The sequence below is a fragment of the Xiphophorus maculatus genome, chromosome 15, assembly GCF_002775205.1.
Source record: "Xiphophorus maculatus strain JP 163 A chromosome 15, X_maculatus-5.0-male, whole genome shotgun sequence".
Classification (NCBI taxonomy): Eukaryota; Metazoa; Chordata; class Actinopteri; order Cyprinodontiformes; family Poeciliidae; genus Xiphophorus; species Xiphophorus maculatus.
Window position 1 is genome coordinate 7,188,015 of NC_036457.1, and position 18,223 is coordinate 7,206,237.

Below are 18,223 nucleotides of genomic sequence, written 5' to 3' on the forward strand. Positions count from 1 at the left end.
AGATCGTCTCTCCAAGGAGGCACCAGCTGATTTTACCGCAGCACAGGTGCAGGAGGTTTAGCAGTACCTTTCTTTGCAATTCGTAGCTGAAAAATTAGCAATTTTTAAAGCTATATTGAATTAAATTAAAGAATATTGTAAATAAAAATAACAGCACTAATTTTAACCAAGTGGATCCAGGGTTGATTAGTCTGAATAGGCACAATTTCTGCATCATGTGGGTTGGCTGGTCAAAGATTCATCACTGTGTTCATCTCTCTGGCTCTCTCCGCCATCTGATCTTCATCACTATGACTCACTCCATTCTCTTCATCATTCTGATCCAGCTTTCACAACTCACAGAAATCACCCAATAATGTAGTAGTAAGGAATTGGGGTGTTGGTCCATATATGTTTGGCCCAAACTATCATACAAAGACCAATTGGATTGGTTTTCCATCAACTTGTCCAATGCAATTAAATATTCTTAGCACAAAAATCACATAATAAAATTCAGTTTACTGTGCTTTATTTTTCACAGAAACCTCATTCGTTTTAAAAAGCAATACATTTTACAAAATATTTTAGTTCTTTTAATCATATCTGCTTTATATTCAAACATTGCATTTGGACAATCTCAAGAGCACAGTGAGATAAGAGAAATATCTGCCACCATACAGGCATGAGTATCTTCAAGGTCACCTTTTGTGTGTTTCTAAACACTTTATCAGCATCTCATTGACTGCTTGCTTTTATGCTCTTTAATAAGAGACCACAAAACTGCTGGATATGTATTACCTCGTGAATTTGATCAGTAAGGAAATCCTTTATTGTACCATGAGTTGAAGCAGGGCTACTGGGAAAATGTCTGGACAAAATGTTCATGGTAATGCCAGAAGTACCATAGGCAACAACTCTTACAAGTGAAATGTTATATTTTATATATATTTTTTTTTTATCCAGCTCAAGCAGCACTTTGTGACTCTGCTGTGACTCCAGCAGCTGCAAAAGGCAAATAATATATTCTAGAGCCAGTGGGTTGGTTGTCCAGAGTGTGTTAAATTCAATCACCCACTTTATCCTTTTAGTTTCCTTGTCATCAATTGATAACTTAACTCTTCTATATTGAGTTTCTCCTAAAGTATGTTGCTTCACCTTGCTTGCTTTCATGTTAACTCTGAGATTTATGCACTTGGCTGTGTAGCTCCTGCAATATCACCTCAGGAAATATCCAAAGGTTTACAGGTGGCAACTGAACAGCATTATTTTTCTCTGTAGCAGTGTCTCCTATCCCTGGTCCTCCTGGCCCAGTACAACAGATGTCTTAGATCATTCCTTGCTTTAGCCCGATTCAGGTGATTGTAAATCAGAAAAAGTCTTTTTATCAGCCATCAATTGCTTATAGGGAAACTAAAACTTGCAGGACTGTGCCTTGATAACCAGAGTTGAAAAACACAGATTTATGCAATAAAGCCACCCTAACTGAACCTTCAGTAAATGTATTTCATATGGTGTAGCATATTCATACTATCAGCCCTGTTGAACCACACTATTCCACATAGTACAAAGTCAAAAGGGGGTAATAGTGTGGTGGTTTGTATATTCTCTGGTTAGATAAGAAATAAAGTAATTTCTTACCAGGATCATATCAAACATGAGAATTTGGTAATTATGGAATAAGAAATTTAAAGGATTCCATTTAAATTCAATAACACATAATAAAGAAGTATTAGTCAGAATGATTGTGGTTTAATTCACTTGGCCCTACATTAGGAAAGTACAGATTGTGCTAATATAGTATGGTCGAATTTTAAAGTGCCATCATGTTGCCTTTTGCTTTATTTAGATTTTGTGCAGTTCATAAATGCAGACTCCTGATTTTTCACAAGTGGAATTGCTGTGGGTATGCTAAAAACACAGAGCAGACCCACATGTATCCCTGTGCAGAAGTGTCAGCTTGTAGCACTTCACGGCTTTTGACAGAGAAATTGTAAAACTCGCAGAGCTCGGTGATGCAAAGCGTCGGTCAGCCTCTGATTCACCCTCTTAACTCCTCTTGACCAGTTCTGATGTAAACACTGTGGCAGATGAGCTCTTGCTTGACCAACACAATATGTGGTCTGCCTGCCTTTTGCAGTGATGCAACTCGAGGCTCCTAGTAAGTTTTCAGCCGCTTCTTTGGATTTCCAGCAAGTTACATCACTCTGAGTGACTGCTGTGATTGGGAATGTGAGCATTTCATTACCGTCACGCTTCAATTATTGGTGAGAGATTTAAAAGATATATGGCAGTCAAGAGAAAAGCCTACTGGAAGACTCAGACATTTGCACAACTCCGTAGAGGTTTTGAGGCAGAAAAAAAAATTCATTACTACAAAGTTTTAATGATTGCGAACAGACGGACAGGGAACATAGTTGATATTGATCTGCTGAGGCTAAGAATAATGCTCAAAGGCACCAGGCTTCAGGGAGCGGGCTGGCTGGGTTTCATTAAGTGTAAACATTTTCAAGGCAGAAGTAGCCTGAAATGAGAAAATTCTGAGCTGTGAGAGATGAAGGTGAGATAGAAAGTCAAAGGCGAAAAAAAACAAACAATTCATGATCTTTTCTTTTATTCCTCGAGCCATCTCTTTGGACTTTGCAACCAGCTCTGAATAGATGATAGAGCCTTTCAGTTACAGTGCCCGGTTCTGGCACCAACATAAAATTATGGGCACTAGCCCCCGGTGGACTAAGATGAAGCACCAACAACTACCTTAGCTCTGGTTCCAGCAACAGCACCTACATAAACAACCTATGTGGGCTTTTAATAAGTCTTTCTGCTTTTGTTTGTTGTGTTTCAATCTGTTTGGCAGATTGGCAGGCCGCTACCTGCTGACATACATTGCTGTGATGATAATTGCATTTGACTTTGTTGGTGGGCTTTGTGATGGGCAAAGCGTGAACTGCTTCATCTTTGTTTATCTTTTTTTTTTTTTTTGCCTAATTGCAGAGTACAGTGGCTTGCAGAATGCCTATTAGTCCCGTGCTGAGTTGAGAGACAAGCCAGCACAGAAAACGAGGAAAAGAAAAAAATCCAACACATTTTTATGTAGACAAACACTAATCCATTCCTATTGAGAGTTTGCATGTATAAACATTCTCATGATTATCCACATGCTCGCTTGGGCTGTATAGGGGAAGAAGGGAAAGATTAAAAAAAGTCTTTTGTGTTTAAGCCCCCACGCCGAAAACAAAGAAGTACACGTGAGAGTATATCACTCATGAGTATTTGTGTGTGTCCTTGGAAAACTGCCTGTTGGTGTTTAAACACTGCTGGAAAAGATGAATGGGACAAAGAGAGAAAAGAAGGTGAGGTAAGCAGAGATAGGGGAAAAGCAGTAACAACAACAGTAGAGGGAGGAGGTCAGGGTGAAAAGGACTCCCCGTATCTCCAGACTCCCCATCCACTGCTCAGAGGCAGTGACACAGCAGCAGCTTCCCCTGCCTTTCACGGCTCAGTCTCAGTGATTTGGAGCTGAATTTATCCCCCCAGCAACAAATACCAGCAGTCACTTTGGACTTATCAGTCCAGCAGTCGTGACTTCAACCTGGCAGAGGCTGTTTGCCCTTTCCCCTTGTCGGGATTGATCTGTATCAGTGATGATGAACACAATAGTTCCGCCTACTGGGCTGTAGCTTACAACCCGGTGGTAATAATGTCCAACAGAAGGGGTCAGGTGGCCCCCATACATGGGGGTCAGCAGCTTACCATGGTCATGGCTTCCCTGTACCCTCACCAGGGCAGTGTATTTTGGGGGCTGGCAAAGGCCTACGGGTGACGAACCCTACGGGAATCCGCAGGAGAATGAGACACGGACAGTTGGCTGATGTTCTCTGCGTGTATGTGTGTGTGTTTGTGCCGTAATTAAATCATGGGAGTTTCTGTAGCGCACATGGCGCTTAGAGGAAGCATGGGTGCTGACTTAATTACAAGAAAACAGAGGAAACTGTGATTACACACAATCACACCTGCACAGCACCACCAGTTCTTACACAGGGTTGTATAAACATGGTTTATTACAGGAACAGCTTTAACTTAGTCTAATAATCAAGCTCAGAGTTTTTACTGCAAACAGCGCCCTATCAAAGTCTAGTGTTTATTTGCTTTGAGGCAGGGATGTAAAATTATCAGTCATGCCAAGGTGAGTGTACCATCAAAGGTATCATGACTGCATTATTTTTGTTTGTCCAAGTTATCCATCCATATTCTGTTTTTGCTTATGATTGCAAGAACTTGGGTTTCCTGGTTCCTATCTTCTGTGGTTACTTGGTGAGAGGCAAGGTACTCCCTGATGGGGTGTCCATTGAACACAGAGACATACAGGACAATCAATCAGGCACACACAATTTGGAGAGACCAATTTTTTAAGGTCACTTAAATGACTTCATTTAAAGATTGAAAGTCAATTATCCAACATCCATGCAGTAATTTACAGATTTGCATTTCTTACCCACAAAAATTAGAGCTGCACTAGATGGATTTGATAAGAAAATGTTTATTTTGGTTGCTGACTCTGACTTGGGGTTTACAGCTCTTTCCATTTGATATATCATACAAGGCTCCTTAAAGAATTACCCTCTCAAAAATTATGCATTAATTATTCTAATTTATTTTCTCCTCATTCTTAATGTATTAGATTATCGACAATGTAGCTATAAAGATATGAATTACACTGACTATAAAGCAAAGACACCCGACCACATTTTGTGCTAAGAAGGAAAAGACAAAGAGGACTGGAGGATACTTTCAGCACAATTAAGGCATGTATCTTCCAGCTGGGTGAAATTATCACATGTAAATGAACAAAAAGCCATTCAGCATCGTAGTGGGTAAGAAGCATATAGTGGTACAGACAGACAAAAGGTGAGCATAATTGTTTGAATACACACACAACCCCGCGACACACTCTGGGTCACCATAAGATAGACACACTCAGATTGTTTACCGCGAGCTGCGCCTGGCTGCTTGTCAGATCAGCTAGTTTTCTAAATGATCTCATACTCTCTTGCTGCTTAACTGGGATGACAGCATACAGATGAGTCCGCCAGAGGGCCAAGTCTAGTTTGCCAGCCTGGGACCAGGAAATAAACAGAACTGTCACTCACACGCCAGTAGCACACCAGAACAACATCCCAACACTTATTCACATCTTTATATTTGTGTAAACCTTTAAATCAGACATTTGTAAAGCTGTGATTATAAGCATTCAGAATTTATGATGAGGGGAAAAAGTTTTTCTTGAGGATCTCTTCATCTAAGGGATTTTCATCTCTGTTTGCTAGTTAACTGGAAGGTGAACCTCTCGTCATCTAAAGTTTTTTTTTTGCATCCTTCCTTGCTCTTGCAGTGTTCTCTATCCCCCTCTCCATGATCTCTGAGCAACTTTCCACCTACAGAAAAACATTTCCACACAAAGATGCTCCCAACACGGTTTCACAGTGGAGGTGGTGTTTTTTAGATTGATGTGCAAGTTTTGATACATGCCAATCTCTGTGTTTTGCATGAAGGCGGAAAGATGAACACTAATCTCATCAGAGACAAACATTTCCTGTTTACTTTAAATGCCCTCTGATAAACCGTAACTTTGACTTTTTTAGCTTTTCTTTCAATCTACCACTCTTCCAAAAAGCCTAAATTTTTAAAGTGAATGAGTAATAGTTGTCCTGGTGAGAGAGTCAACCACCTTAAGTGTAGATCAATGCAGCTCCTCCATAGTAACCGTTGGCCTCTTGGCTTTTTCTCTGATCAATGCTAACCTTGCCAGGTCTATCAATTGTGCCATATTCACAACATTTTCAGATCATGGATTGAACCTTGCTTTTGCTTTGAGATCATTTGAAGTGCTGGGTATTTTTAAGACTTTGCACTGCTTCAAGCTTCTTCTCAATTTTATTTTTGGCCTGTCTTGTATTTGTTGGTCTTGATGCTGTTTGTTCCCTGTGTTTGCTAACAAATCTTTTGAAGGCTGAATTTACAGCATGTTGGATAAATTAGCTGACATATGAAGGCAATTGGACCCACTGAATATTATTTTGGTGTATTAAAATAGTCACTTTAACAGCCATTTTGTATTTTTATTTGTTAAATTTTTTTAAAAAAATGTCTTCCTTTCTTTATACTCTACAAATAAGCAATGTAATCTAATTTTCTACCACATGCAGTCTGTTATTTACTTTTAAATGATAACCTCCTACAACAACCTGCAAAAGTTCACTGAAAGGTAGCTTGTCCAATGTGTTTCTTTACATAAACACTTTCTTTCACATTTTGGTCAAACTCAAGCCTCCTGATTTTCCATTGTTAGTTTCCCAGAACCACAAAGCTTATAATTGCCAAAAACGTCTTGGAAAAATTAATTTGATGTTTTTCTTTAGAGAAAACAAACTGAAGGAGCTTTAAGCCTAGAGAGAAATTCTATAAAAATAAATACCATCATCAACCTGTTAAACCACTGTGATATGCAACTTCATTAGTAAGTGTAAGTGGTCCAAATGTTTTGATTTTTAAAATATTATATTTCTTTATGTTCATTATTTAGCCAGTGCTTATGGAGTACTTGATCAGCTAACACCGGACACACTGAAGCACTCCACACACGGATGCTTGGTGAAGAGGGTGCTTCACACTTTCTATGTAAAAAGGAGTAATGAGAGCATGTGAAGGCACAGGATTCAGTTGAGTAGTGAAGCAGCAGGGCTTGCAGCAAAGATCGTGTAGATCACTGACAGCTTATGTACGGTGCCATGATTTAAGGCATGCAGAAGACATATTCTGCAGTCTGGGCAAAGTGGTAGAATTAAATTTCCTGTGTGAACAAACTTTCATAAAAAGGTTCATTTTTTTCAGATTTGTTTCAACTTGAAAGTGCCATATTCAATAAATTATGTAGAATGGATACAAAACTGAAAACAATGTGCTGATGCAAAAAATAAGCATAAAGCACAACTGTATATTTATTTTTGAATTACAATCAATAAATTTTTTTATATGATTAATTATTGTCTAGCACTCTGATTAATCACTATGCTTAATGTTTCTGAGCTTGAAATGTAAAAATGCACATTTTCAACAAAAAAAAAGGTTTAAGAAAATTAGAACAAAAACCACACATCTGAGTTTTTCGGGTTTTCATATTCAGGAAGGTTTTAAAGAAGTCATTTTGTTTCAAACATAATTTAGAAATGCTAACTATAAACTGGTTGTGCTTCAATGGAAGGATAAAATAAGTTATGATGGATCTGTTGATGGATCAGTGTTGGTAGCACTGTTGCCTTGCAGTAGGAAAGTTTTCTGTTCCCCCCACATTTCAAAAGCATGACTGAGACAAGTGGACTGGGAGAAACCTGTCCACCACAGCCCACTAACAAACAAACTGGGCATTACATCACATTAGTGCCGAGCACTTTGACTTTCTTTTATATTTTTGCTATTCATCATTGCTGTTATTTCATTAAATGGTAATAACTGTACATGTTAACACCCTTGCATGCCAACTTTGTTTTATCCAGCCTAGCGCATCAGTCATAAAAACTAACATTGCCTTTCTAATTACCCAGAACGTTTTTTTTTTTTTTAGAAAATATTTAAATATCCCCTTTGTCCCGGGATCTTTTGTCCTTTTTCATGTTTGTCAAAACACCAACAGGTAAAGAGCACATGGTCTTACATGTAAGTATGTGATCGACCATGTTGTAACATCCTGTGTTCCAGTCATAGCAGCAATTAGTGTCCCATCTATCATGCCACCGTTACCGTATCTCTACCTGCCTGTGGTACAAAGAATGTTATAAATGTTTCTGTACTTCAATGACTGGTTACTCATAATTTCCTTAATGTTTGCCAGTTAAAAATCCTGAATTCATACCTGTAGTAAGTGCAAAATGCATGCAGACAGAGACCTGGTTATGTTAATATTATTATTTAGTTCCTGAAATCCATGGGGTGCCAAAGACAAATTATTCATTTTCATCTTTAATTTTAATAATATGTTTCACAATCATTAATTAGTCTTTCGGTACTTATTAAATTGGGTTAGCAGGCTGGCAGAACAATTTTATGACGGAACTAAGCTAAGCTTTTTTTAATGTTTCTATTGGATGATGTGTAAAGCCGCTGAGAGAAAATTCTCATATTTAGAAGTACTATTATCATTTCTGGGCATATAGATGGTTATAAGTTGGAACTATACAGAGAGCTATCAGCTACAGCTGAATCTGTATAGCGGTGCTAATATCCCACCTGAATAAAATGACAGATGCTGAGTGTTTGGTCAGGAACTGCTAACTCCTTAGTCATTCAGGGTTTCCTGAACCAGAAGCTGTAAAGTCCTCAGTTGACATCTAAAAGACACAGATAGTTCCCTCAGCTTCATCCTACATGCACAAACATCCACTGTCGCACTACTAAACTCTGATATACACACGTTATGCTTCCATGCGCGCATCAAAGCTCAGAACACCACGAGCTATCACACCCTCTGTCAGACAGATGCTCAATTCTATTCCCTCTCACACTTTCAGGTAAATCACAAGGAAATATTCTCATGCACAGGATACACAAATGCACAATTATGCACACTCTGACCATCTGGTAAGGTTGTGCTCACTTTGCATTGATAAAAGAAGCGCATGAAAATAACAAAAACCCTAACATCAGCTTGCCGTGCTGCTAATTTTTCTGTCTACAAACCAGAAGCAGGCGCACCGCTGTGAATTACTCTCTATGCATGGGAGCGAATAAGTGCACAAATGCATTTGTATCAGCCGCACACACTCGCTGACAGATTAATGTGAATCCGTGTTATGCTGACAGTCCAGGCATTTAAGCAGGCAGGGTTGTGCGTGGTGTAAGCTGTTTCCTGCGAGAGCTTTGAGAAATGTGAAAGGAGCCCCACACTTTCTGTTCCCACTTTCCCTCCAAGGAGAAGTAGCCATAGAGAACACCGCATGAAAATATAAAAACAGGTTGTACAATCTGACTTATAAAATCATTACAAAGGAAAACGTCCCTGTGGGATAATGTGGGATATTAATGTTTATGGACACTTAAATCCACCAGAGCCTCCAGCTACAGTACATTACTTTGCTCTGTTCATTTTTGTACGGGGCCCAGCTTTTGCCAGCATGCCTTTTGAGAGCATAAACACGGCTGCACAGCTACAATAAGGTGCATGAATTAGATATGAGGTTGATATAGAGATGTAACAGATCTGTTGGCTTTAGCACTGCATTGCTGCTCCAAAACTGTGCAGCAATATAGATACCAAAAGGCAGAACGTAGGGGAAAAAACTTGGCATTTAACACATGGAAAAAGGTGGACTAGATAAGAGGATATTTCTGCTCTGTCTTGCATAAACACATCATCGGACAGAAAATGTATGTTTGATTCACTGACTGAGCAGTGAACTGCATGCATTCAACGCATTCAGGCATGCATGTGCAAAGGACAAGACTCTCCACATCTGACCAAGCCACTCCACTTGAGCTGATTGATTTCACATCACTTCTGTATCCCCGATAACTGCATGCCCGAAGGGCTGCAATGGCGCCAATATTTCACTGCTACATGCGTGCACAACTGCACTATGTTTGCAGCACGTTTTTTAGTGTGGGTCCTGACATTGTGTGTGTGTGTGACTGGTGTGGGTGAGTTCATGGGAGGATGTACGATCGTAGGTGTGTGCGTGTTGTGAAAAGCACCAGCAGCTGGTAACTGTATACGCGGTGACATTTTTGATGATGACATGCCACACATGTCTGCTTGTATCCAAGACAAGATGGAACCTCTGCTGCTACTGCGCCTATTGTTTTTCTTTTCCTTGTCAACAATCTGAAGTAGGTTTTCTGAGCTAGTAGGAAGAAAATAAGGTGTCTTTCTAAGGTAAAAATAAAATGTTTCTTTTTTTTCACATTTTGTCACATTGCAAACAAACTTCCCTTGTAATTATTTTTTTTGTGCGACTAAAAACATAATTTTGAAGTGGAAGAAGAAAAAATGCTAAATGGTTGTCAAATGTTTTTCATGAACACAAGCATCAAAAGTCTGGTGGGAACTTGTGAGTAAACCAACAAAAAAAAAAAATTACACAGTCTATGAGCATTTCACAGAGCACAGTACGGTCCTTCATCCAAAAAGCAAATATGCACATTACCATTAACAAACCATCTCCAATGTGCTGGTGGCAGCAGCATGCTGTGGGGACACTTAGTGAAACAACAATGCTGGTCAGAGTTTTTGAAGTTGGATGAAGTTAATTTCAGAACAATCTGGGAGGAAAACCTGTGAGAGTGCAAAAGACTTGGCAATAAGGAGGAGATTCACCTTAGACCCTAAATGTCCAGCCAGCCTATCAACTGAATTATTTAAACAAAAGATATTCCCATGAAAGAATAGTCAAGTCAAAGCCCAGCATTTTGAATTAATTATTTAGAAATGTCAATATCACAAGGTTTTTTGAGTGTTTTTAAAATATTTTCTCCTAAAAGTAGAATCAAATCACATTTTTTGATGCTGCGTGTAAACATAAGAATGTCTCATCTGCAATTTTCAGGGCAATTTTATGCTCCACAAATATTAGGCTCTGCAGCTGTCCTAGACCGCTGCAGCTACTTTTTCAATTGCTATTCTTTCCGTTTGTAGTCCTTCTTTTTGTACGGAAGGCTGTCAGCAAAAGATTTCAAACACAGATAATTTAAAAAGGTTTCATTCTGAAATGTCAAATGTGATAAAGCAGTTGTTTCATCTTGGATACAGCGTGCCTTGTTGGCCACAGAATGTCCTGTTTTATCGGCGGGTTCTCTATGCAAGGCACGGATGAAAAGCTTGATTAACACTTGAAAACCCTGGGAATTTTCTGGCTCTTGAGGGAAAGCAAACAACCCCTTAATTGAATGTTCGAATACGGCTTCCATGCCTGATTTTGTAAACCACTGGTTAGTGTAGAAATGTATCAAGGAGTGGTTTTTCAAGAGAGCCAAACCAATTATGCCTGTTTACTTATAGGTTTTACTCTGTTTAATATTCAAGCTTTCAGTTTTAACTTTATTTTTTGGAGCTCTGTGTTTTTTGAGAAGAGGCTGGGTGATGATTAGAGCGAACGAGGAGAGCAGTACTGCAAACTGGTGCCAATTCTTTTCTTTTTTTACTATTAATGAAACTGCTGTGCTGACATTAGCATAGATCATACAGCAATCCATAATACATAGCTCATTAATGAGGTTGGTATTTTTGATCCATAATTAAGGAGTATATTTTTTACGTACTGTGCCTTTCAAAAGTACGCATCCCATAATCTGTTTCACATTTTGTTGTCTCAAACTTCAGTATAGTTTGCCGTGACTTTATGTGAAACTATAAATACTGACATTTTAAAGTATGTGTCTATAACGTGCTTCACCTGAGTGACTAGGATGTCAAAAGGCTTTTTTAATCAAATTTTAATACCATTTTTCAATGGCAGTGATTAGGACATAGACTTAGACTTAGACTTGTACTTTATTGATCCTTTGGGAAGACTCCCTCAGGAAATTGAAGTTACCAGCAGCTCCCAGGCAAAAAACAAAGATAACACACAGTAAGCAAAAGTGCAAAAGAATACAAAAATACAAATTAAATACTAAGGTACACACTAAATGTGAGTAACCAAAACCTTAAATTATGCAAGAAAAACCTTAAATTATGCAAGAAACAAGGAATAAGAATATAGAATATAAGAATATAAATAAATATAAATACAACACAAAACAAATATAAGAATTTGGCAGATAGATTGACCAATGATATCGTATTGCACTATGTGGTTTGACCTGATAAGTATGGAGAAAAATACAATGTTGAAAAGATACATCTGTTGTATTTAAGTTAAAAGACAGATTAAGACCTACCGTGCTTCAATTTAATCAAATTTCCTCCAAAATATGCAACTTGTCCACATTTTATGTAATTTATTTTGGAAAAGTTATCTGTAAATGAACATTAAAAAAGACAAAATAGGGAACTGACGTACTGTTTTTTTAAGTAACATAAAAATTAGCATTCTTCAATTTCAGAGTAGTTTCAATCTGACAATTTAATCTGTTTTTCCTGAAAACAAACTTGGTTGTTTTTCACAAGCTTGGCACACCAAGTTAGCTTTTGTAAATAAATATGAAGGACCACAATAGTACTCTTACTAGGAACTAAATGTATGACCTTGAGTTCAATTTCCAAAATAAAAGCAACATATTCACAATGACACATGTAAAATGCTACATTATGCATTTTTATATTTCAGATTTCATGTGTCCCAGTAAGAACACCTAACAGAACCATTCTCTTGTAGGTTCTGTTTGTTTATAGAATGTTCTTGTTCTGCTGGAAGTTGAATCTCCACTTCAGTCTCAAGCCTTCTGCAGACACCAATCGGCTTTCCTTCGGGACTGCCCTGCCTTTAACCACAAATATCTTCAGAATAACTCTGAGAATCTCCCCTGTCCCTGCTGGAGAACACCACCATCACATGACGCTGCAAAAACCTGTTGCATCGGGGGATGATGTGGTGAGAGTGATATGCAGTGTTAGTTTTGCTTTTAGGTCAAAAACTTTTATTTTTCTCTCATTTTAACCAAAGCACATGTTTGCTGTGTCCTCTATATAGCTTTTGTTAAGCTGGTTTCTCCTATAATTCATCAAATCGTCCTTATAGACCAGATCTGAAAAATACACAACCCGATTATACACAGATGGAATCTTATAAATGGTTTACTTGCACTGGATTTAGGGGTATTGGAATATAGGAGGCTAAAAAACATTTTCATTTCACACTTTTCAGATTTTTATGCATTATGGACAAACTTGGAGCATTTTTCTTCCACTTCACAATTATGCCCTGGTTTGTGTTGGTCTATCACATAAAATCCCCAATAACAACACTGATGTTTGTGTTTGTGACAAAATGTGACAACCAGGATTATGAATGCTTATGCAGGGTTTTGCAATTTGCATGGAAAGGCTGCAGTACACCCATACCTGGGCCATGTTATCGTTCAGCGTGGTGGCTATCGATTCACCATGCCATTTGGCTATTGATCGGAGTAGATCCCATTATGTCAGTGATATTGTAGCCCTCTGGAGCACAGTAAGTTTAAATGGGGGAACCAGCCAGTGAGAACTGATGGGATGAGCGGAATCAGATGCAAACAGCAGCACAGTAACATGTAGCTTGGGGTAGCACGCCATAGTCCAGGAACAAGCACTCTCATTTCTCTCGTTTCTAACTGTGCCGAAGGGAGCTGTAGAACCACACAGAGTAATGACACTGACTGTTTCAGAAATGCAGATTTTTTTTTTCTTTTTTATTAGTGCAGCTCACCGTGCCCTAATATCCCCTGCGACAGTCAGCGCCTACCACACTGCCTTCTGTTGATCACTCAAATTGACCAACTCACTATGCGGCGGGGTGTGGAGAGGAGGGGAGGATTTTCATTGGCCTGGGATGATTGGGAAATCCGGGGAAAGGAGGGTGGCTGAGTGGGCGTTCACCGCCACTGCCTACTCTCTTTCTGTTCAAATCTGCCTGTCATGTATTTATAGCAATATTGAATTTAATTGCATTTCTAGCAAAGGGTGTTAGACTTTAAGAGACCCATAAATGGAATTCCAGGCATGCAGTAACACAATTTGCCATGCAAAGAGCATGTAAAGTGCACACTCATGGAAAGCAACCTAGCCTGCAATTTGTGTAATGCAAAAAAATCCAAAGCGAAAGCCCATCAGCTCGCTGTGTCCTGGATACCAAGGCCGGCTGGTAAGTGCTGTCCCTCAGGCTGTGCGCTGTGCCATGTTTCTCAATAAGGCATGGTTTGAGATGGTGCGACACTGAAGAGGTACCCCACTGGGTGGCAAATGACTGCTAAACTGGCAATGAGATGATGTGAGATACTGTAAAAAGCCCAGTCGAGCCTGCCATCGCTCTCCATCCATCCCTGACCGCTTCATTTTCTAACAAGACAAAGACAGTTTACACAAAGGTAACAAGCAGCTGTAGGTCCTGCCCTCTGTAGGGGCACTGCTCAGATTCAAATTCACAGTCTGTTTATTAGATAATAAATTGAGCGTGAAGGATTAATTTGCATTTACTTCATCATTCTGCTGATATACAGCAGCAATCTATCCAGTGGTGCCCAGAGCTTAATATCCCAGAGAATAAAAAACTGACATGCTGATATGTGATTTCTTTCCTTCAAGGACGGCGGAGAGTGAGGGCCGTAGCAACAGTCATGCTGAGATTCACTCTTCTTGCTTCCTTCCACTAAGTTCTTTTCACTCGACGTCTGAGCCAGAATATCAGACGCAGTGCTGAGAGTTATCCAATATTAAGTGTAATCAAAATCTTAATGAACATCATTAAAATCAAACTGGGGCTCACATCACAGTGGGTTAACACGGTCTGAATATGGATGAATGTGTGCGTGGGTGTGTGTGTGTGTGTGTGTGTGTGTGTGTGTGTGTGTGTGTGTGTGTGTGTGTGTGTGTGTGTGTGTGCTTAAAGCTATCAGAGGCTGTCAGACCGCCTCAGGGAAAGCCGCATGGGGGTCACTCCTTATTCGGAGTTTGGCTGACATAGCTTTACATTTTGAGAATTATTATTTTTAAATTCTTTTAAAGAACGGGAGCATGACAGCTGAGTAAGCCATATTAAAGAAGGCAAAAAAAAAAGGATGCTGGGTGGCCACATCAATTTCAAGCACCAGTCTGGACATTCAAAGGTGACATGGTTAATCCAAGCACCAGCTAATGCTCTGCTAGGATTACAGAAGTATAAACTGAATAAATCCTTTGAAACATTTGCTAATATATGACATACTGTTCTAGTGCTCCACTTAATGACTAATTGTTTTGTTGTGTTCCTAAGCCAAAACTAAGCCCACTTGTAAATCATGGGTTGGTTACTGTTGTCGAAACATACGCAATTTTAAAAAATTACATTTCGAAACTGCTCATATTTTTGTCATGATGTTCCAATTCTTAGCTATACCAGTTGGCAAAAAGAAAATCTGTCAGTAAAAACCCAGCTGATTGTATCTTGATTTGCTCTAATCCATCACCCGCAAACATGGTGATATCTTTAACCTTTACCTGACTTTATATTTCTAACACCATCAGAAACAATGCAGGTTTTTGCATTTTTACACTAGAAATAATGGCACACTCTTTTGTTTCATTTAATGAATAGATCATTATAGCTTAAAAAACATTTGATTGGCTGATTACTGATCAGAACCAATCAACAGATAACTGGGAGATTGATTGGTGCATTTCCATTAGCTAAAAAGCAATTTATTTATTTATTTTCAAATATCGCTATACATCTATTTCTATTTAAGGCTATTTTAGTGCCAGGTTCTCATCTGCCTAGAACTGAAACCCAAAGAGACAGTTAGAATGTATCCAACTACACATCCTTGTTTGTTTGTTTTTTTTTTGTTTTTTTTTTTAATCGCATCGCTCCGAAATGATTAATATGTTTCACTCTGTAGCTCTGAGCATGTGGACTCAAACCTGTCAGTTGCGTGGTCCAGCAAAATCACCTGCTCATTAACCTTAGTTTGACAAGGATTGGGACATGGCAGGTGGCATGAAAGCTCATATATGTGGGCAAGAAATTCAACCTCTCTATCTCAATAGTTGAAATTGAATGCGCAGGGTGAAGCGGGGTGAGCGTCATTATCGAGCAGTCAATCTGAAATACGGTGAAGTGAGATCCACGGGGGTCGTATGGATTATAAGCGGCGTGCGTGTGCGCGTGCTAACGGTGGATGGGCTGATTTTTTTTTTTTTTTTTTTTCCGCTCTTCTGTCTCGCGCGCGGACCTGAGGCACGAGCAGATGCTGCTTGGGCACGCGCTGCCTCTCGAGCCAGCTGCCTTAAATAAAGCTGACGAGAGCAAACGGAAGCTCGCCGTTTATCAAAGCAGAGATAAAACCTTATTTTTACTTGTTTCAAAACATGTTTCGTGACCACTTGATGTCTCACGTTAATAATCTCATGAATGGACCAAAAATATACGAATGTGGGACCTAAAAAAAGCGACAAGAGGAGTCAGAATAAGGATGGTCGAAAGTGAAAGAGCTGCTAAATAAATGACCAAGCGCTTAAGCGTCAAACTTCACGTAAACTGGACTTTCTGATAATTATGTCAAGTGCCATATTGATCTTAATTTGTGTCATATCCTTTTAGAATGGGAAAGAGTGATTTTGTGTCAATTTCTATCCCACCTTTTCTTGTTACCCTGAACATGGAGAGGCGAAAAGCCGCTGTTGAACTCCGCTCTTACCTCCAGAGAACGGCGAGTCGCTGTCCAGGGTTCCCGGGATGCTCAGTCTCTGTCCAGGGTCCTGAATCTCATCTCCGGCTCCACGCAAGGTGGCTTTGTAAATCCGCTGCGTGGAGGCGCTGAAAACGCCGGTACAACAGGGGGAGAAAAAAAAAAAAAAAAAAAAAAAAGAAGGAGAAGAAAAGCTGCTGCCTGTCCGCTGTGAAGTTAAAGAGAATCCCAATCCCAACACGCCGAGCGACGGCTGCTCCAAACTCGTTTGCAAAATACGTGAGTTCGCATTCAGGATAGTGAATCCTGAAAGCGAAGCCTGTTGGCCAAATGGAACCGCTTTGGCAAGTGTAATTGCTGAGGCTTCTTGGCCAGTTGCTTCTTCCTCCGGATAGGCTTAAACACCTCCCCCTCCTCCCTTTTTCCTCCTCCCTATCTCCCCTGTTCTCAGTCTCTATCAATCACAGCTCCCATTCAAATATGTTGGAGCGACATGAAGCGAGAGCCTAATTCTGTAGACTGCAACAGACATGAGCGAATTACTGCCAGTACTGGCACAGGGCTCACTGTGATAAAGGCATCGTTGATTAGACTATAAAGTCAGAACTGAAGAGATGGTTAATTCTTATGTTAGACAAACAGTCCTGATACATGAGGCGTTTGCATTTAAATCTAAACAAATCAAGGTTTTTTTTTTCTGCTGAATATTTTAATTACAAATAACAATGATGCTGCAGCTGTTAACTAGAAAAAAAGAGAGAAACGATCAAATAATTAATTTGGCAAGATGCCATTCTTGTATCAAGCAATGACCTTATTTTGAAAAAGAATGCTATTCTTGCAAGTAGGAATAGTTTGCCTATTCTTTAAACCATATAAATAATACAAAAGAGGATGTATTTGTGTTTTGAATCCAAGCTGTGAGATAAATTGAAAATCCTTACAGCAGCTTTTATTTCCCTCCATGCAAACACATTGGCAATGCTGCATTCCAAATCAAATCAAGAAGAAAATGTTAACAAATGTGTTATCACTTTGGAGAAAGTGAGGGAAAAAAGAACATTAGGTTGTTTAAAAAAGGAAATGTTTTTTTCATTCCAAACTCAAACACAAACAAAAATAAATTGTAGAACCAACCACTGTTCACTTATTGTAGCATTAATTTAGCATTTGGAGGTAAGCTGATGAAATCTTCTACATCCAAAAGAACGCTCGGTCTTTCGTCAGTCCATAAAATGTCAGTCAGGGTTTTATTTGGGAAAATAGAACCCCTTATGTTCATAAAACACTATTTAGCAACAAGATCCTGCTGATAGCTGTTGACTTTTAGAGTACTCGGTTAATAGAGTACTCTAGCTGTTCTTTTTAACCTTGATGGTGATTATGGGTTGAGTCATTGGACATTTTCTAATCCATTTGATTGTGTTTTCATCTGTGTTCATCTGGTTTTGTTTTCAATTTAAATGCACAACCAGTGCATTTTTTTCTTTTTTTTTTTTGATTTCAGATTTTCAGAGAGGCGTGCACAACAATCAGCATGCACAACATTCATGGCCTTTGTCCTTAAATAAGGAATAACAGTTTGAAATCCATTTTTTACAGAATGAAGAACCTTGGAGGTTGCTCTTCTTTTTCGTTTACTTACACACAGTCAGGATAGATGTGCCAAGGGTGTTAATACTGTTGTTTTCTCATTACTCTACATACTATTAAATTATTTACCATGTAGAATTATATCTTTTACCAAAAAGTGTGATTAAGCTGGTTAGTAACGTTCAGCTGTTGTGGACTCGTTCTTCAAGTATAAAGTGAAACCTCTTTGTGAGAAATTTAAATCTGTTCTGTTTTGCGCTTGGTTTGGATTTTTCCTGGTGGATCTTTTTTCCTCCAACGTGTG

At 39.0% G+C, this 18,223-nt stretch overlaps 1 protein-coding gene across 1 annotated transcript in view; it reads right to left on the reverse strand.

Moving 5' to 3' along the window:
* Nucleotides 1-16,705, reverse strand: part of tmem121 (transmembrane protein 121) — a 59,659-nt gene extending 42,954 nt beyond the window's left edge. Inside the window, exon 1 of the mRNA XM_023347372.1 lies at nucleotides 16,336-16,705. The gene's annotated coding sequence lies outside the window, so the exon portion shown is untranslated. The remainder of the gene's footprint in view (nucleotides 1-16,335) is intronic.
* Between the last annotated feature and the right edge of the window lie 1,518 nt (nucleotides 16,706-18,223).